Below are 22,832 nucleotides of genomic sequence, written 5' to 3'. Positions count from 1 at the left end.
CTCGCTCCCCCTCTGTCGCCCCTCCCACTCTGCCTCCTTTTCCACTCGCCTCCTCCCACCTCTCTCCATCTCTAATCAATCATCCATATATGACACCAGTGGCAAAATTATTAAATTATCATACATTTGTAATGAGCCCAGTGAGAACAAGGGATACTGTTTTAATTGCCAGCTCATGACCTCTAATTATGCGTATCAGTGTATTAGTTTGATATTTAGAGAGAATGAAGTCAACCAAGTTTGACATTTTCCAGTAAATGAAGTAATGATATGCCTACTTTAACTGTGATGTATTTAATAAAACGGGCAGACACTACAACGAAGGCATGACATCACACTAACCTGTGAGGCTGAAATTAAAAGAAAAAAAAGAGTCTTGTTAAGAAATTAATCACAGCTGTGCAGGCTTTCCTTATTAAATTAAAAAGCATTAAAGATCATGCATTTCTGCATAAAAGATTATTTTAGGACATGGTTTGTTTGTGTTTTTTGTGGGAGCATGCTTTTTCTAATTTTAGATGATGCTTTAGCCACAAACTGGCATGCAACGTAATTAGTTCTTCCAACCAGAGTAAACAAACTGGAGGTCACCCAGTGGGTCGCCAGCATGGGAACCAGAGAGCAGACCCCTCTGAGGTGCAGTGTGCACTGCGTCTGCAGACCTGGGCCCAGCTGTCAGTGTCTGTATGTTTCCGTCTCAGCTCTGGTTCTGACTGCTGTGATGCCCCAACGGTCAGACGAGCGCGGATGGGACAGTGAGAGCGCACTTTCACGTGGGAACCTGGCCGAGGCGCGCAGACAAACAAGCGCGGGGCAGCTAAGTGTGAAACCTCCAAACTGTCACGGAGAGGGTGAGAGAATGAGTGGATGACCCCCCCCCCCCCCCACTCATACTCCAATACACCCCCCCCCCCCCCCCGCACCCTCATCTCCATCCCCTCACCCCTTCCTCTAGTCTCTTCAACCTCACACTTCTTCCCCTCTTTCGACTCGCCCAGCCTGACATCCACCCTCCTCCTCTCTCCCACCCTGAAAACTCTCACAATCTCCACCCACAAAGCATCCAGACAGACAGTCACTTTGCCCCCCCCCCCCCCCTTTCCAAAGACACACACGCACACATACACCTCCACGCCCCCCTGTCAATCACAAACCAAGTGTCACGCAGTCACAAACACTGGGCAGAGGAAAAATGGGAGGAAAAGTGGCCCGTCAGTCACTCTATCACTCTTGGCCCCCCTCTGGCACAAAGAGGGACAAAAAAAGAGTGTGAAGGGAGCAAATGAGAAGGCGATAGGGAAGGAAACAGGAGTGGAGGGGTTTGTTGGAGAGAGGTGGACACAGAGGAGAGTTAAAGTGTCCCCATTTTCTCACTGGCCGACTGCAACAAAGAGCCAGGCGGGACACTCCACTGGGGTGGCGGTTTTTCGCCCGGGCCTCCCTTCGATCCCTACCCCCCATCCCTGTGAGGTCACCCCTCTGGTGACCCCGCCTCGATTGTTTCCCGTCGCTCTGTCAGCTCCGATTGTTGCTGACTGGTTAAATGGCTGAAAACCAAAATGGAGGGGCTGGGGGTGGAAAAAAGTGGCAAAGAATGAGAAGGAGGGTGTTGATTTGGGAAGACGCCCCCTCTTCTTTTCCCTGAGATAACTGACTATTTGACCCAAATAAACAATCCTTCACGAGAAGAAGTGGCGGTGGAGGAGGAGGAGGACGGAGAGAGTTCAGAGGGTTTGAGGTTCGAGTTTTTGAGGAGAGATGGTGGGATAGCGCCCCCTTTGTAGATAAAACTGTGGGGAGAGAAGAGGGACTGTCACGAAGAGAATAGTGAGTCAGCTGCTGGACAAATACAATAGAACTTTTTGACCAGATATTTATAGAAACAAGGGATGTACTCGAAAACTCAGCTGAGTCTTCTTTGGCTGTGTTTGAAAACAACCTCACCTCCTCAGGACTTTGGTCAGCTTGTACCAAGTTTAAGTCAGCGACAGCTAATCTCACAATGGAACTACATTTTTAACAAGAAACTCTCTAATTCAGTGATTTTACTGGTTTAGATCACACGCCTCATTTGTGTGAGGAGACCACACACTGCCTATTGTGAGATATGAAGCCAAAAGATCGCCTCCCTGGGCGCTGCCATATTGCGCTAGTGTAGGCAAGGTGTTCGTAGAAGTGACCTAGCTGGTAGAGTCGTTGGACGGACATTACAGTAGTGTTGTAGTCAAGACCACATTAACCAAGACCAAGACAAGACCAAGACATTTAGGGATTGAGACCGAATGAAGACCAAGACCAAGGCAGGGCAAGACCGAGACAAGACCAAGACCATATATATCAATGAAAAATCATCATGAGAGTTAAGAAAATAAAAGACTTCTGTTTATTTTATTTAAGTTTGCTTTGAATACTATTGACAGCAACAAAAAAGGTTTGGTTTTGTCTTTGTTGCCTTTCTTTTGACTCCTTAAGTTTCATTTTTTCAAGTATCACAGTAAAGACAGGGACACAGAGTGCATCAGTGGTGGTCCGCCCAGTCCGAGACCGAGACAAGACTGAGTGAAAATGCTTTCGATTCTGAAACGAGACCGAGACCTGAAATCAGCGGCCTCCAGACCGGTCTCAAGACCAAGACTGGTCTTGAGAACTAAAACACTACATTACAGAACACTGCAGGAGACTACATTTGTCAACAGAGCTGTCAATCATGATGTTACATCCCTTCTTTTTATGATCAACAACTCATTAAAGCTAAACACCTCAGAAATATGACATACTAGGACATAATTCAGCATGATAAGAACTAACTATAATGACAAAAACCATGTTTGGGAAAAATGAATGTGCCGTGTATTTTCATTTTATAGTTTGACCCTCGTTCCATCTGTTCAAATGGAGAATGCAGAGTGTATGACCTATATGTATATGCAGAGTGCAAAGTGTATGACCTATATGTACAGTATATGACCTGCAGCCAGTCATTAGGGGGAGCTCTAAATCTTCTGGCTACACAGTCAGTGAAGATTTAATATACAGCCCATGGAGGAGACCAAAGCAGATAATTCAGCTCCTGTTGAAAACGTTGTGGAGGATGCATCATTTTGGGACTTAGTTTTCCTTCCCATGCTGTTACTTAAAAATTAGTGAAAAGGGGTCTTCTCTATAGTCCCATCATAACCTCTGAGTATCAGATTTTGTGAGTCCTCCTCTCCATCTCCAATGCTTGAGTCTGAGTCCAAGTTACAGGCAACAGTGCTTGAGACCAAGTTGAATCCCAAATTCTGGAGCTCAGGCCTTCAGTCGAACATGAGTGCAAGTCCTGGACTTAAGTACTACATCACTGTTGCAAACCACTGTCAACATTTTACCTGGAAGAAGTCATTCATGCATCAATGTTCTTAACCAGCTTGTTTCCTTCCTTTCTGGCATGAAACAAAAATTATTCTCTCACCCCAAACAAGACCACTGTGCAACCATCCCAAACTTGGCTTTTCTCCATTGGCTCCATGTCAGATCTAGAATTGATTCTATGATTGTATTGTTGACTTTTAAAGCACAGGCTATGTTTCAGGTGAGCCATCAATTTTTGAGGCTTAAACTAAAGGTATTTTACCAGCAGGGCCTTTGCCGTTTGAAGTGTCAGAGGAGATATAGAATCATAGAATCAGTGACTGCTTTTAGATTACTTCTTAAAACCCGGGTTAGGTTCGATTTGGATATCTATAGATATAATGTTCCATAATTCTTAGAAGTTAAACAAGACAGTAGAGGTCATAGATTAAGGAGGTCAAAGGAAAAAGCAGAGCACAGTCCCTGTTGTCAAGGGAAAGTTTTACTGACTTCTCCACCCACTCTGACCCTGTCTTTTTTTGCAATTTCCTGGGAGGACTCATGACTTCTCAGATGGATTGAAAGACAACAGACGTGGTAGAAAATAGTCAGTGAAATGTAACTTTTGCAGAAGATATTGTACATTAACATGTTTTTTTCTGTCAAAAAGGAAGAAGGGATGTTCAACTAGCCCCCCCAAAAAAACAACACCCAGCCTTAACTACATAAAAGTACAATAAACTGTCCAGTAATTGTCTTTGAAACCAACACTGTGTTTCAGAGCTATAAAAACCCTCTGGATTTTATTATAGGATAAAGATTTCCTGGGTAGCGACCTGAATGGCCTAACTATCTGACTGGGATGAGATAAGTGTTTAAAGACCTGGTCCTGATCAATTATGCAAGCATATCCATTCCCTCCGCTCCCTTCCAATCAAACAGCTAAATAAGCCATGGTCTGGACGGACTCTTCGCTCTAATTGGACAAATGGCTTGCTTAATTGATCATTGATTGATGATCAATAAGGAACATGTGTTCTCGTTCTTTACAAGGCAGGTGATTGAAAGCCAGCTATAAAATCAGCCAGATAGTTTGACAGATGCCGATTGGCTCTCATCACCTTAGTGTCTGAGGAAAAGCAGAGCAAGAGGGAGAAAGACGACATGAGGAGGTGTCTCTTTTTTTTCCATTTATGACTTGAATTAGATGCAGCTCTCTCCAAAATAAACTGTACCCATAAATCTGATTACAAAGTTGTTACAGTTCACTGATTCTCCATATACTTAAAAAAGATCTTTGTCTGTGTTAAGAATTTGAATACAGGGAGAAACTGACTCTTATAGGTTAAAGCTTGATCCTTAATTTGATCCTAAATAAGTAGCATATGGAGTTTTCGACTTTGAAACCCCAGACAGAAAGACAAAAACAAGAAGCACTTACATGTTGTGAACTAATACCTCCTTCAAATCAACCACTTCTAATTAGCTGAGATGATGTCTAATGGGAACTTTGTTCTCAAATATTTAAACCACACTGTTTTCTCTGTTTGCTTTCTAAATCCACTCTAAATCACCAAGATAGTCCCTTCTCTAGATTATGCAAGACCTCCAAAATAAAACAGAAATGTCCCAAACTTCATCCAGCGCGAAAAAGTTAAAAAACAACCACTATACTTTTTCAGTGAAGACTATCTTTGGCAACTTGTAGATGAAAAAAATAACAGTATTTCTGTGCGAGGAAGCTGCTTTAACCCAGTCAATCCCACTGACTTTTCATCACAATATCTGTCTACATGGACCACTAATAACTGTCACAGTAGCTGGATCAGAATAAAAAGCTTCATCTTAACACCTCAATCTGAAGAGACTGGTCCAATGCAGCTCATTTGGATCAAATCTGATCAAGAGTTTTTCATTATTACTGGAATGGAGAGACATTGTGGTAGCTAACAAAACATTCCTTTTGCAGACACAACTCTTTTTGATAGAGACTTAAGAAACTCAGGATTGTTGAACATCTCAATGGTAAAAAAATTACCAAACAAATAGATAAAATACAGGCACCCAAAATCACAGCGGTTTCTGCACAATGCTGCAGCAGTAGTGATGTCTTATATCCACAAGAACGCGAGTAATGAACGGTTTTAACTTCTGCTATTTTTGCCCCTTTAGCCCAGCGGAGCAACTCTGCACGTGTAAAAGTGGTCAAAAATGGCAGATCAGATTCTTGCATTTATTTGCATGTCTTAATCTTAATTATTTAGCGTCAGTGTAAACAGTGAAGTTGGAATCTTTAACCAGAATCATATTAAAGAAAAACTGCACATGTAACCATATCTAATGTTCCCTTGTAAGGTGTGTCGGTATACAGCAGCGACAACCTGGTAGGTGCTTTTGAAGAATTAAACAAGGGTTATTTGGGGACAACTCAGAATCTCTTTGTTGCTTATTATCAGGCATGATGGATAATGATCTCCCACAGAATACAACTTGAAAGCTCCCACGAGTTAACACTTTTTAAGGCCTTTTAGAAGAGGGCAATCATTTTGTGCTCTGTATTTTGGTACACTGGGTGGGCTTTCAAAATGATGAGCCCTCCTTGGCTCCTTAGTGAAACACAGAGCGGGAGCTCCTGGTACTATAGGGCTTGGAGGTTTAACCAGTAGTGTAAGGTTCTTCGCTACAGTTACAATGTGAGTAAATAGGTATGAGAGAAAGACGGATTGGACTAAATGTCATTTAAAGAGAAAAGAGACAAGAGAGGCTTTGCGCTCAATTTTGTTTCCCCTCCCTTTGCCACTTCATATCTGCATCACTTATCAGTCAAGACACCTGTTTGAAAGTGTGTGTGTGTGTGTGTGTGTGTGTGTGTGTGTGTGTGTGTGTGTGTGTGTGTGTGTGTGTGTGTTTATGTGTGTGCACAGAGAGATGGTGTGTGTCTCAACAATCACACCGTCCCAACAGAATAGGGGGGGACATCATTGTGGATCCCTTTGATCTGCTGCTCATAGATTCTCTTGAAAGGATCAGGGAGAGAGATACAGACAGAGAGAAAGAGAGCGAGAGAGAGAGACAGGAGACAGGAGACACTTCAGCCGGGCGTCAGTGGGCCTTCGCGCTCAGCCTCAGGTACCTCTCCCTGCTCTGTTTCCGAGCCAGCTCTATTAAATATGAAACGCTAAGACAAAAGGAGGGAGAGTGAGAAGGGAGGGAGCGGGGGCCATAAAGGGCACCACTCAATGCCTTTGAAGAGACACTGAGACGAGGAGCGTCGTGAGTACGCACCTTACACACACTCACACACACACACACACACACACCAATCCTCCAAATGATGTGGGTGGATAGGATGGCAAATATGCCCATTTGCATCTTGTGTTTTTAGATCACTTTTCACGGATGTACCACAAAAGGAGCATCATCAGTGAAATTAGACCTAAAAGCCTCCGTTTGCAGATGATAATGCATGCATGCATACATGTGTTTGGAGAGGTGTATGTGTTGTCATGGACATTAAGACAGATGAGATTAAAGCGTCTTTGCAGGTTGTAAGAGGACGGGGTATGTAGTAGAGAGATAGACATTTTGTTGTGGCAATGAATGAAGGTTTCTAAATGCACGATTTGGTTAAGAAATGGAGCATAAGCTTGGTTTTCAGGTTGGTCATTGAATTTTTATGTATGGCATAACCTGAAGCTGGAATTCTGGCATAAATATTTTTGTAATGCTGATGTGGAAAGTCAGAATGAGAATCTCAGTGAAAGAGGAGAACATCTGAATTAGTTGGTTACTTGTCTTTGACTCTGAAAACTTCATAGTGTCTTAATCCCTCACAAATTTATAACACACTTAGATGCTATGACATAAAATACACAGTCAACAGGACTCGTATTTTGACTGACAATTTTTGTTTCTTCTGCAAATGAGTCGGACCCCAGACATGACCCTTTGCTGCATGTCACAACCATAAAACATCTCAGTGACACCAAACATTGGTTTCTGAAAACCAATGAGAAACGGGTTGGGAAGCAAAATATTGTCATCGCCATATTGGAAGTGTTGACTTGGGCTAACGTATAATCAGTTTGAACATGAACAAAGAGGTGGAGCTAACTGGGCCATAAGCCTCCTAGCGAACAGCCACATTGCTCCTGCCTGTCAGCCAACTCAGCCATGCCCTTAATTATGTGAGTATATCCACAACTGTTAGTCTTAGTAACCTAAAAACAGACATACAAAACAAACTCCCCTGCAGTGTGCATTATGAGCTCTTTTGCACTTAACCCTCCTGTTATGTTGTGGGTCAAATTGACCCTTTTTAAAGTCTATTTTAGGCAATATATGCCTTCCAAACCAGCTAAATGCAGCATTAAAATCTGGGCAGCATGTGACAGAATAGGTATCATGTAAATTAATCAACATCACTTCATAAAAATAAAAAATTCAAAATTTGAAATAAAATTTAATGTAAAACTATTGTGTTTATATTTAGGTCTTTCAAATGTACACTCAAAAACGTTTTAACATGAATTTTAATGGACAGCAAGTGAGTTATCCTCATTGAACTTTGATATGTGAGAATGAAAGAACACCAATGGACTAAATCTTGATTTAAATGGTTAGTAATGGAGTCAAAAATTAGATTCAAAAAAATGTGTATTGGGATTTTTGGGGGGGTTCTGACACTTTTGGATAATTGAATATGCCCCGGGTCAAATTGACCCAGGAACATTATTGCTGTTCCAGAAAAACAAACATAATAAGAGGGTTAAGAATTTTTCTACCAGGCTGTAAACATGTTTAATGTTGTTTCTAAAATTAGTGTTTAGCATGTACTGTTAATTGAGAATCCTTGGCTTTTGAACATGTCTTCATGTGGACACTTAAGGAACTGCAGGTTTTTTTTCCTGATTTTACCAGTGTCATATGTCACTGATACCCACTCTGTTCTATACCCTGGGGGTCTTTGCTGCTGCTCTCCCTGCATTTTCTTTTCGCACATGAAAGAGAGAGGAGGTGTGCTCTCTGTACCTTAGGATTTGGCATTCCATGTAGGCACATGGACCCACATAGCAAAATTTGTCTGGGCCAGATCTGGCGTCAAGCCGGCACTGCTGTTCTAGTTTAAATGTTTTTTATTGAGGTAGCAATAATAGAACATCCATTGTTACAGATATTTTCCTCCTTTTCAATTATATGACGAAAAACATAAACAATAAACAAACATACAAGTCAACAGATGCAGTGAGTCACACCAAAAGAAAAACAACCACAACAACATAGAGGAAAAATATTACTCAAAACCACCCACCCCTCCCCACCTCCACCATACCCACCCACCCTGTCGGGTCTGTACTTCCTGCCACTCCAAAGGAGGCCATTAATGTTATGCCGTTTAGCTTGTTTTTTGGATACATTCAATATATTGAAGAAGGGGAATCCAAGTCTTGCCATATTGCCCTAGATTGTTTGAAAGTGAGAGGCACTGCTGTTCTGACTGCTGGCATGGCAAGTGGTATGTCAACCGGATATGGACCAGGTCTGGCAATGATGGCATTGTATATATGATGGCATGCCACATCGAGCCCGATTGTGGCTTGGTTTATGTGGCCCAGATCTGTCCATGCCGCATCTGGGCCTGATTAAGATTGAGCTTGTGATTAAGCTGGCCCATGTGTGGGCCGTTTCTGGCAAACTATATCTGGGCCACTTAAGGGCCGTCATTCTTTGTGGTGTGTTGGCCGAGTCGAAGTATATTGTGGGCCAGAACCGGGCCAGACCAATTTTGACATGTGGAGAAGGGCAGGGAGCTCCCACAACAGAGCCATACTACCAAAAAAAACATGCAACTTGCAAGCAAATAATGGCGCAAGTGGTGCTAACTGAATTAATTTTTTATGCTTTTCTAGAACATTCCTACTAGCTTGGATGTTGTCACTTCTTCCCATGTTCAGTTTCATGTTAATAGAGCATAAAGTAGCACTTATTCAGGAAATATGTTAAAATAATGCTGTTGATAATTGGCAACAATCTTAAATTTACAAGTATGATAGCTCCTGCTTAACTGCAAAGTATTGGGTTCTGAACCACAAGATATTACTGCCTCTCTGACATTAATCCATCAATTAGACAGGGAGCTATATGATAGAAAGTCATGCTCATAATTTGCTGCTAATTACATTGATAATTTACATTGATTAAATAATCACAATCCCCAAAAGATTGATGTTAAATTAAGCAGAGGCTAGAAAAGAAAATCCCTCATTTTCGACAAAACCAGCACAGTTAGAGGAGGGAGCATCAGTGACACAGACTGATAACTTAGCCTCTGAGCGTGTCTTCAACTAAATGACCCCTATCAGACAAACTTCAATGGGCTGTCTTTGGAAAACAATCAGCAATGTGCTCCTCTCTGACCTTTAGCGACTCAGCAGGCTCAGTCCAATCACAGAGTATTGACATTATTCACCACACGCCATTTATAACGTCAGCCGCCGCTCGCCTCAAAGGGTCCAGTCCAAATACCAGCACAGTCATGTTGTGTTTTGGTTGGGTCGAGTTTGAAGGAGGAGGGTGGGGATTCAGGTGATTTAGTGGGAAAGGTGATCTGAGTGATTGCTTCGGGTTAATGGCGATTGAACTTTGTATTTTGTTTGAAATCTTCTACTTCAACAAATAAAGGCAAGATTCATGCAAGAAGTATCACTAGTCATACCTATAATAACATATGTATTGTTATATTGGTCATATTTCAACCATTATTATTGGTATTGATGCTTTCATCTGTTGTTATGTATGAGTGTTTCCCTGTCTCTCTTTACCAATCTCTCTCTGATTGCCACATCCCCTGATCCACTTTCTTAGCCCCATCAGGCAGATGGCTTTTGACCAATGAGTCTGGTTCTACCCAGGGTTTCTACCCTATTGTGTCATGATTTGGTGATACATAAATAAAAATTGGCTGACTACTTATTGAAGATAATACATTTATTAAAAATACCGGGCAAATGGCTTCAGACCAATGAGTCTGATTCTTTCCGGGATTTCTATCCTTTTGTGTTATGATTTGGGGATACATAAATACAAATTGGCTGACTACTTATTGAAGATAAGACATTTTTTAATAAATATATGATATTTCATATGTCCAAGCTGGATATACGAATGCATACACCCAGAGTTGGATGCACAAACAGACTTATCAAACCTCTTTTCCATCTCAAATCCAACCAATCCCTGCAGCAAGTCCATCCTCCAAATCCATGTCCTGATCTCTACCCTCCACCAGCTCCTTACCAAATGCAGATCTACGAGGAAGCATCGAGGTCGAAGTGTCTAACTTTGGTCCCCAGGTCTTCCTAAAAGCTCCTCAAGGCCTCGTCAATCCTGCCAGATCACCCATTTCATCCCCATCTGGGTGTGATCCATCTCGGCGGGCCCAGCCAGGCTCCATTACCCCCAGACGAGCTGTGAAATGGCCATTATGTGTGTGCATGCATGTGCAGGGAATGGGCCTCTGTGTCGGTCGACAGCCTTTACCAGCCAACAATAGGCCTCATATATGTGGTTGAATACCCTGCTCAGGGCACTAAATACAAATACATTGAGATAGCTTCAGCTCAACGTTCAGGAAAGGGGGACAAAAACAAGGCATGACAGAAATCGACTGTGGGTATCCAAATAGATTTCTTTAGGATACAGATTTGAACTCCCATGTGGACATTGAACATACACAAATACGAGTTAGAGGGAAACACTTATCAATTATGAAATATGTTGACACAAAGCATGAAAGGTAAGTCACTGGTTTGTTGAGAGTGAATGTTATCAGCGAACAAATCTTAACCAAGCTTAACATGGATCAGAAATGTTAGACATCACTCTCCACTAACATCAGAAAAAAACACAGAGAGGGTCATCCCTCTGTAGAATTTCAGCTATTTGCAGAAAACAAACAACACACCGGATCTACGTTTTTCTGCGTATGGTTGCCCAATAACAAGATCATCTAACAAAGGTTTTTTCATTGATCTGTTACTCACATGTGAACTTAATTCCAGACGCACTTCCAGATACAGATATTTTTGTGTCCTAGGTAAGAGTATGAATACTCTTGTGAAATGCTTGTATATTTAATGAATTTGGATAACCTTATATCAAGGAGTCTTTAGGTAATGTTACATTAATTTAGCTCATGCAGTTTGGGTCAGGGTTGGGGTCAGGGTTACAATAACTCCAATTACATCTTATCATGAAGTGCTTCAAGTACTACTCTTAGGCAAGAGGAACAACAACAACAGAACAACAGAAAGGTTCGGAGAGTTTTCTCTTTCTCTTTTTTTGTAGGCATTTTTTTTTCATGTTGGACAGCTGGAGAGAAGGAGGAGGAAATAAAGGAATAAAGAGCAGGGGGAGAAATGCAGGAAAGAATAGAGGCTGGGAGTCAAACCAGCCTCTGTAGATCAGGTGTGCTTGAACCGCAGCGCCCCAGAGAGTGGGTTTTTTTGCGTTCTAATTCACTTGCCAAAGTATAGACAGATCAGATAAGTTCCTGTCTCTGACGGATGATATGTAGGGTATTTACAGTCAGTTATAGTTAGTTTTTTTGCCTTTATTTGACAGGACAGCTGAAGAGAGACGGGTAAAGTGGGTGGCGAATGGTCAGGAGCCCAACCTGTGAGGATTAAAGCCTCCTTACATTGGATGCCCACCTAAACCGCTAGACCAACAGCGCCCCAAGGTATTTGTGGTTTTGATATATTGAGGAGTCTGGGCCAAGACAGCAACCAGTCTGGATTTTGTTAAACTTGGTATTTCAGAGTTTCTGTCAGTTGATTATTGCCACAAAAAAAACCACATTGAACCTAGCTCACTTTGCATTTTGATAACGTAAGATGAGAGAGAAATGATAGCACAAAGGGAGGTGAATATTTATAATGGGTGTAATTTGGAAAAACATTTCATCAGTAAGATGCCTTCGTTTGAAAATGTATATATGTTTTTTTGGTTATATATTCATCTTTGTTCAGCATTTTAAAACCAAAGTTACCCGGTCCACCAAGAGTTCATCAGCCTTACACTCCCTTGTTTTAAGTCTACAGGATGGCGTATCATCAAGGAGTCACAGTAGCAGGGATTACATGACACCAATAACATGAAGGAGGTGATAAAGACAAAGACAGCGGAGAAGACAAGAAGAAGAGAGCCACTTCCCCTGAGAGGCCTCTCGTTAGCACTGAAGCAATGTCGGCTTAATGCTGAGACCAAGGGGCTTGCTTGTCACACCTAAAGTGCTTTGCATTAATTAAACCTCATATACACACTATTATTAAGACTTACGTGAGGCCTCAGCACGTGGTCTGGGAGTGTGTGCATCTGTGTAATCTTGTCATGTTTACACCGATGTCTCTTCTTTATCGGAGGGGGAGAGTAGATGTCACAGTATAAATAAGTAGAACGTAAAAGTAATAATGTCTGTAATGGTTTCATGGAATCTTTGTTTACAAACTTGCAGAGCATGCAGTCCAACTAGAACATGCATTATGGTTAAAAATGATCCCCGTCTGATTATTGACCAAAGCAGCAGCTTGAAACCAAGTGAATCAGACCTTGGAGGAATATCAATGCTCACACGGCCAATTAATCGTCTCATTGAACTACAAAAGATAAATTGCGTACAATTTCAAACATTGATTTTTAATCTACATCTTCATTTCCATCCGGACAAAATATGTTGTGTGTTATTTTTGTGATACGTTGCTGGTTTAAAACCTTTCAGAGTAAAAGTAAAAGAGAAAAAAAGTAGACCATATCACTCCAGTTCTTAGATCTCTACACTGGCTTCCTGTCTGTCAGAGAATAGACTTTAAAATCTTGCTGATGGTTTATAAAGCATTGAATGGTTAAGGCCCAATATACATTGCTGATCTGCTGCTACTTTATGAACCATCTGGACCTCTGAGGTCATCAGGTACTGGTCTGCTTTCAGTCCCTAGAGTCAGGACGAAACATGGTGAAGCAATGTTTAGTCGTTATGCACCACATATCTGGAACACACTCCCTGAAGCTGTAGGTCTGCTCCAACTCTCACCTCTTTTAAATCAAAGATTAAGACTTTTTTATTTGCCACTGCCTTTCTATCTTAGCTAATTTTAACTCGCTTTAAAATGCAAATTTTAATTTTATTTTTAATCTATCCCTACTTTTACTTTTCTTTTCTATTTTATTATATTTATCATTTTAATTGTGTTCTTTTATGCTTGTCTGAATGTTTCCAATGCTTTTAATGTTTTAATGTTAAGCCCACTGAGTTGCCCCTGTGTGCGCTTGTCTATGAAATGCGCTATACAAATAAAGTTGCCTTGCCAGAGTGTGAAAATGCAAAAAATAATCAGTTAATAATAACAAATAAAAACCATGTTTATATTGGAATGAAAGGCACAAAATATTACCTCCAAAATATATGAACTAATCATTCCATAAGGCAAATGCACAGTTTTGGATACTAGAGCAAGGGGTCAAAAATATTAATAATAATAATTTAGCCACGTCTTCTCACTATTCTCATAACTAAAAAAACAAATCATTCAAATAAGTAATTTATTCTCTGATCTCCATGTTAACACAATTCATAGTTATGCAAAATATGCATTCCTATACGTCTCATGTTTTCATGCCTGTGTATGTGTTCTAGTGACAAAGACTCTAGGTGCTTTATTTAGCACTCATGAAGATATTGTTATCCTTGCATACTGGTGTGAGTCTGTGTGTGCTTCTGCGTGCATGCAGTGTATGTGTGTGATGTATCTTTTAGCTCCGGCTAGATAAACAGTGGAGACAAACATACGCTGCATCAGTTTAATGACCCATCCCTGCAGAGTCCCTCTACATTCAATTAGCAGGAAGATAATTAATCGGGCCAAGTCTCTGGCTGCTGAGCTTGCTGGCGGACTGGCAGCGGGAAGCCAGGTGGTCTTACAGGAAAGGGAGTGTGTGCATGTGTGTGTGTGTATTCGTGTATGTGTGCTGTTGCAAGAAGGGAAGAAAAACTAAGACAGATTCAGTATCTTCTCCCCCTCTCTCTTTCTCCAGAGACAGTGGCCAAAAACAAACATGGGGACTTGAAAACAGAAAACAAAGGAGCTTTAATGTGAGCGTGCAGACACAACTTCATTTGCACAAGATTTAACAAGAAACGCATGTTAGTTTTGACTGACACGCATGTATCTCGGCCTGAGTCTGTCTATCTTTCACTCTGTCACTCTCTCTCCAACACACACACACACACAGACACACAGACAAGAGTATGATCAGTAAGCCCCTGGTGGCCGTACGCTGTCACTACACAAACAGCCGTGCGCTGAGGGAGCGTGTGGCTCTCCATCAATCTTCTGCTGACTGAAGGACAAGTGTGAGGTAAACACACCGTAGGGGTTTTGACTGTGGCATCAAACACCTGTATTCTCTCACAATGGAAGCAGGGTAAACAGTGTGGCAGGCTTCTTTAGCTCTCTGTTCCTATGTCAACTTTGACAACCTACATTTTTGTCAGGCAATTTCTTCAGATTCACAGGGAGCAAAAGGACCTCTAATTCTATATTTATAAACAGAGTTAAAATAGTAAAGTAGGACAGGAAAATACTAAAATCAGAAACAGTGTGTTGTATTTAAAAGTAACAGCTGACTTGCTTCCACCTACCATTTAATTCAGCAGGGGGGAGGGATTTACTGCAGGTACCCACTTAAAATCTTTCTGCAGCCATCAATCACACAAAAAGTGGAAAGACTGATTTCAGTGATCTCCTCATGATTGATGAAAGTTTGTGGCAGTAATTTTATTAAATTTGCACCTTATGTATAAAGTTTAAAGCAAGGCGTAATTCAGTTTAAGTGCTTGTAAGCACTTTTTGTTACTGCGTCTGCAGATCTCATCACTTCTGTTAAGTTTGGGGCTCAAAGGAAAATTCTATTTTACCTTTATTTCCCTGATTGAGAAAAAACTGATTGAGAGAATGTCCTGGTCAAGACAGGCAGGAGAACAGTTGATAGGGTTTCGGACAAACAGTCAGCAGCCAAAAAAAGGGGTGAAAAAAATTCACCCCCTGTACAGTGTGTGCTGATCAAGAAATGAGCTATCCAGACTACACTTGCCTTTTGTACCAGGCTGTAAACATGTTTATTTCTGCAGTAAAGATTGTCTTTTTTGAATTGGTGTGTATGTGGTTTCCAGTACTTCTGGAGCCAGCCTCAAGCGGATCCTTGATGAACTGCAGTTTTTAGCACTTCCGCATTGGACTCATTTTTTTAGACCGGAAGTTGCCACTTGGTCTTGACAGCCGACCAACATCTGCAAACTTTTAACAGGACCACATCAACTTTTGTTGAGGCCCAACCAAACTGAAAAAAACAGAACTCACTGACAAAGCCTGGTCATGTTGCTCACTGCAAGGCCATGGCAGACTGGCATGTAAGTTAGCTTACTCAGCCTTGTGTTTCAAGTCATGAGAGCAAGTCTCTTTCTTTTAACGTTTTCCCCTCTGTTTTCATTAACCCGCACTTCATTTTAGAGCTCGCCTGCATCTTTGTTTATATCCCTCTCTGGGGCTAACTCATAACAGTACACAGAAAATGCAAGATACATGAAAAATAAATATAGGTAACAGGTAAAACAGCAAATATTAGTAAAAATTGATCGCAGGCTACATATATCAGGCGGAACATCTACAGTCATATGTGTCCGCCTCACTGACATCCTGTTTGAATCAGCCAATCAAATCCCTTCATTAAGTTTCAGGTCTTTTTGGGGTATCGTTGGCCTTGCAGTTTAAGCGCACCCCATTGTCCTCCCCCACTCTCTACTCCTCACATTCCTGTCTCTCTCCAGCTGTCCTATCCAATAAAAGGCACAAATTCCCAAAAATATAACTTAAAAAAAAAAAAGTGTCAGGTCTTTTTGTGATTTTTTCCAAATAAAGGGAGCAGCAAACTTTAACGTCCTGTCCCCCAGTTCAGTTCTGACCTCTAGGACAGACAGTAGAAATGTATCTTGGACTGAGGATTAGAAGCTCTTTTGCTGTTCTGACTGATGTAGGTTAGAAAGTAAGAAGGAACAGACCAACAAAGACATGCATCCAGCAAATAATGATAAGTGAAGGCTTTAAAATCATAGTGATATTGATTCGTAGTGTCCAAATGTAGAAAAAATGTAGCTCCATCCCATGTTGATATTTCTAGGGGATAATCTGTCATGCATTTTCAAACGTGCCACTAAACCATGTTTGACTTGCTTATTTCCACCATCATTGAAACATATCAGAGTATTAGAAATGCTTGCTTCACTTGTAGAAGCCTTCTTGTATTCATACTCTCCCAGTGTGTTTCCATGAGGATGATGTCCAGTCTGTTCCTTTAAACCAGGTGTAAGGATTCTATGTATTTATCATTCACTGTAGCTGCTCCGGTTTGTCATAGGTGCCCCCTGAAACACAAACACACACTCATCTCTCTTCACAACACCCTCTTCCTCTTCCTCCCTTTCCCTCCTTTCTTTCCCAGCTTGTTATGCAGATTCCCAGATTTGCCTCCTTCAACACTCGCACACACACACACACACACACACACACACACACACACACGTACACACTCACAGTTCTGTCTGTACCTCCCCAGGGGCACCGGGGAAGGGCAGAGCGAAGATGGAAATGAATTCAGCCATGTTGCAAGTGGCAACGCAAATCTGCATCTGTAATTACCCCCAGAAATACACGGGGAGCTTTCTTTCTCTCTCCTCCTCATGCCTCCTGCCCTCCCTCTCTTCCTGGTCTCCTCCTCCTCCTCCTCCTCCTCCTCTCCAAGACCCCAACGCTTCCCTTTTTCTGTGTCTATCTCTGAACTCCCCCTTTTCCTCCATGTCTATCTCACACTCTCTCCGTCTCAAAGGCTTCTTAAGTGATGCTTGGTGGGCCAATTAAGGTGAGTAGAAGTAAGGGCCTGCATGTGTGTGTGTGTGTGTGTGCGTGTGTGTGTTCATGCATGTGTGAGTGTATTTATGCATGCATCAAACGCATTGCAGAGTCTTGCTTATGTCCACACTGTCTGTGTTTGTGTCTGTCTTTCAACACATATCTATGCATGTGTGTGTGTGTTAATACTACGTGAGTGCGTGCGTGCGTGCGTGTGTATGTGTGTGTGTGTGTGTGTGTGTGTGTGTGTGTGTGTGTGTGTGTTTGTGTACGGTGTCATCTCTTTGTGTCTGGGTCGGGGCATATTCATGTGTTTATAAGTGTCCCCTCAGGCCAAATATGGCTAAGCTGTCTCTTGAAAGGGGACAATATTCCAAACACTAAAACAATCGTCTGGATCTACAAACCAGTGTGCAGAGTCACAATACAACAATGGCTGCAGATACAATCAGTGGATCACGTTTAAGTCCTGTTACATCATCAATAACGTGGAGTTTGATAAAGCCAGAGCACCAAGAAAACACCACAGTTACAATATGAGAATATCAATGAATATGTTCAACAAACCAGAGATTAGGTCAGCCTGAGAGGTTATATCATGCAGCATAATATATCCATACACATAAAAATGAGACAGGCAGAAGATATATATAGATTTATTTTTTTTTTGCTATTTACAGAACGTAGATTTGAATATTCTCTCTAGCTGCCAAATCTAGAGTTTCTGCAGCAGTGACTCATCGCTGAGTGTTTTCAGTCAGGCCAAACGTCACGTAAAATATTTATCTGATAGATTCCTGATTCTATTGCAGGATCCTCTCACATTGTTGCCGTTAAAGGAAGACACCTTGGCTTGCAGGAAGCTCACTGGATCTGATGCCATGGCCTGAGTGCACACCAAAAAGGGATAAAGGGGTAAAGTGTGGAGGTAAGACAGAAAATAAAGAAGAAGAAGAGGAAAAGAAGGTTTTAAAGATGGAAGGAAGTAGAAACATAGGCACACCCTGTGTCTTGGTGCTTGGACTCCATTGCAAAGGAGCCAATTAGGAGAAGACAGGACACACAGGAGCTGAGCAAACAAACCCTACTGTGACCGGGCCAGCATGTGTTGGTGCAACTGTTTGTGTGTGCACTTGTAATTTAACCTGTCGTTATTTTCACGCTAAGTAATGAGCATGTGTGCACACTGATTTCAACATTCAGTCATTTTTGTTTGTGTTAGGATGTGTTTCCTAATCTGAATCTAAAGTCTTCAAATTAGAAATTATTAATGCACTTTACCACAAAAAAGGTTGATATACTTAATTCATATTTGTGTTTGTCTGCCTTTTTCTTAAGTGTGAATATGAAGAATAAATAGCTCACATATTGCAGGTTAAATAGTGAGATATAAGGGATAGAGTGCATTAAATATATCTATACAAACATGAACAAAAGACATGCACGTGCAGAAACACACACGAGAACCCTCATAACCTTTTAATTCAGTTTTGTTCAGATGAATTTGGACCATCTACAGCAGGATATCTATCAGAGAGTCTAAATATTTAACATACACAGTCTATTGTGATGTTATTTTATTTAATTTGAGGTGAAAATCTGACCTAACTTTCTATTAATGGGTACATTTTCAAATGCATAAAGCCTAAAAATACTAGAGGTCAGTGAAAGGTTTTTGTCAAATGCAATTTGAAACACTAAGAAATTGAGAGAATGCATGAACAAAGGGATTTCTCAATCAGCCCAAGTGCGCTAATTCAATCAAAATATATCAATTATTTGAGTTATATATAAATCCAGTCTGACTTTGCAGGGCCTATATGGAACAGGAGTATGTGTATATTTCACACACAAACATCAGTGCAAATGAGCCTGTGTGTGCTGCTGTGTTTGTGTGTGTGTGTGTGTGTGTATGTGTGTGTGTATGTGCATCGCTGAGGTTGTGTAATATGAAAAAAAAAAAGGGACTCTGAATAATGTATGAGTCTTTTGGTCAATGCATTGTGATTTGCTTTAAGGAGGCCTTCTCTCAGCCATTATAAGATTAAACCCAACCTTGGTTTGTCTGGAGTGGCCCGGACATGCAAGAGACCTGTCAACACCGCAGGAACTTGGACCTCACTCACACTCATACACACACACACACACACAATCATATGCAGTACATATATCAACTATATATCCTCTCACACACACGCATATACACACACACACACGGACATGCCTATACAGCCACGTTAAAATGCACAAACAGCTGTTACATACACTACAGCTACAGTGTAAACTTTGGTGTAGACAGAATGGTAATATTGAAGTGAGAGAAATATCAAAGATAGAGTGATAAAGGAATTTTAAAAATGGGATTTAAAGAAAATAAAAATAGACAATAAAGGATGTAGGATATATTCAAAGCAGGCACAGTGCTTTAAATGGGACGGTACACCGCCAGACCTTTTCAGCGAACCAGGACTTCATACCAGCTGACAGTACTCTTTCCCATCCTCTCCATGATACAGTCTCTCTTGGTGATTTATATTAGCGCCTGAAATGCATTACCCATGGTGCACTACATGATGCCTGTGTTCTTTCGCTGGCTCACTTCTCTGTTGTCACCTGAGAGTAGCGTCAAATTAACGCAAACTCACAAGTCTCTGATGTTCTATAAACAAGGGAAACCTGAGTAAAAAGAGGAGGACAGTAATGCTGGCCTGGCTCCAAAAGGGCAGAAAGAGAATTTTTTTATTAACTGTGAAGATTTAGAAGGTAATGCTGATGATTTACTGATACACACAAACAAGTGAATAAAAGTGAGACCACTTAAAGCACTGAGCAGGAGGAAACAAAAAGAGAAAAAAGATAAACGGAGATAAGAAAAGCACAAGAAAGAAAAGAAAGTCAGATTTTCCAGGTGACGGGAGAGGGGGAAGAGGGGAGGGGAGGAAAAGAAGAATTGCAAAGAAAGGTAAAGTAAAGAGAAGAAAAAAGCAAAGCAAATCAAAAAAATAAATAACAGAGGAGATAGGGAAAGGAAAGCAAAGGAAAGGAAAGGAAAGGAAAGAAAGAAAAGAAAAGGAAAGGAAATCAAGGAAAAAAGGAAAGGAAAAGGAAAAGAAAAGGAAAGGAAAGAAAGATAAGGGAAGAAAAGGAAAGAAAGGAAAGGAAAGGAAAGGAAAGAAAAAGAAAGGAAGGAAAGGAAAGGAAAGAAAAGAATGGAAAGTAGAGGAAAGAAAAAGAGGAACAAAAAAAAGGAAAGGAAAGCAAAGGAAGGAGAAAGGATAGGAAAAGTAAGGAACAAAAAGGGAAAGGAAAGGAAAGAAAAGAAAGGAAAGGAAGGAAAAAGAAGGAAAGGAAAGAAAGAAAGGAAAGGAAAGAAAAAGAAGAAAGAAAGAAAGAAAGGAAAGAAAAAGAAAGTTAAGGAAAGGAAAGGAAAGGAAAGGAAAGGAAAGGAACGGAAAGGAAAGGAAAGGAAAGGAAAGGAAAGTAAAGAAAAGAAAAAGAAAGTAAATAAAAAGAAAGGAAAGAAAAAAGAAAAGAAAGGAAAGGAAAGCCTGATATCTGAAGCGAGAGAATACTGGGATGAAGGCAGGAGTGAAAGCAATCTGTCAGTTCCAGTGGCGTTGTAGGTAAATTGTAGTCCCACTCTGTTTCGATCCCTGTCCAGCCGATACGCCTGCTGTGTGACACGCTTCAATCATTCTTTATTGAGCCCTCAGTCTCTCTCCCGCTCTGTCCATCTTTCTCTCTCTCCACCCTCAAACAGGTCTGTTGTTGTTCCCAATCAATAATCAATTTCCTTGAGAAATAATGGGCCAGTGCTGTTTTGGGTTTTGCCCATAGGCCTTGACCTTCTGATGGGCTAAAAGGCAAATTCCAAGGAGGCCGGGATGAAGGACTAGTCCTGGCCCATTAAGAGTCATGACCCTGGAACATCGAGGAACAGGGGATGATGGGAAAACTGGGCAGGCTGTAAAATGACTCCTGCTGTCTATCCACAATTTCATTGGGGTATCTCTGAGGAAGAGTAGCGGAACAGCTTGGTTCTGAGTGGGAGATAGGTTTGGGTTATTTTTCTCAGACACAGCAACAAAACAGCTATAAAGTTGAACTGTTCTGCATGTATTTTGGTGTGATTCAAAACTTAATTCTTCTTAAAAACAAGTGAAAGAATAGATTTTCAATTATGTGAGCAGCGTATTACCAACTTCCTCATGATTTTAAATTCAAATCAAAACCACAAACAAAGACGACGCTTTAGAGAAAACAAAAAACAAACCTTTTTCTTAAGAAAGTGACAAAGATTGTGCAGAGCTAACAGCCTCCTGTGCAAAACAAAAGGTAATGAGAGCGACAGAGGAGCATGGAAGAGGGAAGAAAAACAGAGAGGGGGGAAGCACATACAGTTTAGCAGGACATTTAAGACTCCTCGCCTCTTGTTCTGCGCTTGTTGGCTTGTTACATGAAAACGCAATCCCCTGGGACCTCCTCTACATGAGAGAAAGGAAGAAGAAAAGAGGAAAGACATGAAGTGAGGAAGAGGAGGATGGAAGGAAAGGGGGGATGGTGAGCGAGAGAAACCTAGTTGGAGGAAAGACGAGCAAAAGAAAGATAACTGAAGAGGTTTCAGATGAAGAGGAGACACAGGAATTCAATATTTTAATATGTTATGGCTGTTTATAAAACTGCTTTCCAAAGTTGTACTGGGTTTCGATTTTTAAGGTATTCTCTCACTTTACCATCACCCAACCATATTCATTCAGCTCAGATTGTCAGATTCCATCCCTTTCTTGTTTCTATATAATTTCAACTTCATTCTGCAACAATGTACAAAATGCAAAGGTAATCATGTTAGGAGTGGGGGTTAGACTTGTTTTCCGATGGCTGCAGTACGAGGAAAACAAAAATCACCCAAAATCACATTGAATAATTCAGTTTTCTTGATTTCCCCCCCAAAAAAACCAGAGCTCCACCTTATGTTGTATAATGTTACATTTGTAACATAGTGAAACCCACTTAGGTGGAGCAGGTGACCGGACCAAGATGGCGGCCCCACAGCTCGTCAGCGGCGATAGGTAGTAGCGGCCGATGCGGCGTCTTCTCTTATTATGTCTATGTTGTCCACAGTTAATGGCACATATTGGCATTCAAAATCAAGACCCCAAATAAAAAAACATCACGTGTTTTCAGATGTACCTTACAGAAAGAAAAAAAAGGGAGAGTTTTACAACTAAGGCAGCCAACGTAAAGGTAGAGGGGCTTTAACATTTGTTCTTGAATATACAATTATTCTTTTTGTCCAAGATTCCTGGGTGATTAATGTGCTTGTTTTGTCAGCCAAAGATTGAAAGTATTCAGTCAGTACTTATATATGACAGACAGAAGCACTACATGCTTAAATTTGAGTATCTGACAAACATCTTTTTTGGTAAAGATAAATGATGCATCTTTGTTTGACTATGATAAAAAAGCCTTTAAACTTTGCAAGTCATGGCTGAAGATATTACCCGAGACAACTGCTAATTTGTCTTTACTTTTGTTGTTTCG

Source organism: Notolabrus celidotus, chromosome 12, assembly GCF_009762535.1.
Source record: "Notolabrus celidotus isolate fNotCel1 chromosome 12, fNotCel1.pri, whole genome shotgun sequence".
Lineage (NCBI taxonomy): Eukaryota > Metazoa > Chordata > Actinopteri > Labriformes > Labridae > Notolabrus > Notolabrus celidotus.
This window is presented reverse-complemented; position numbering follows the sequence as displayed.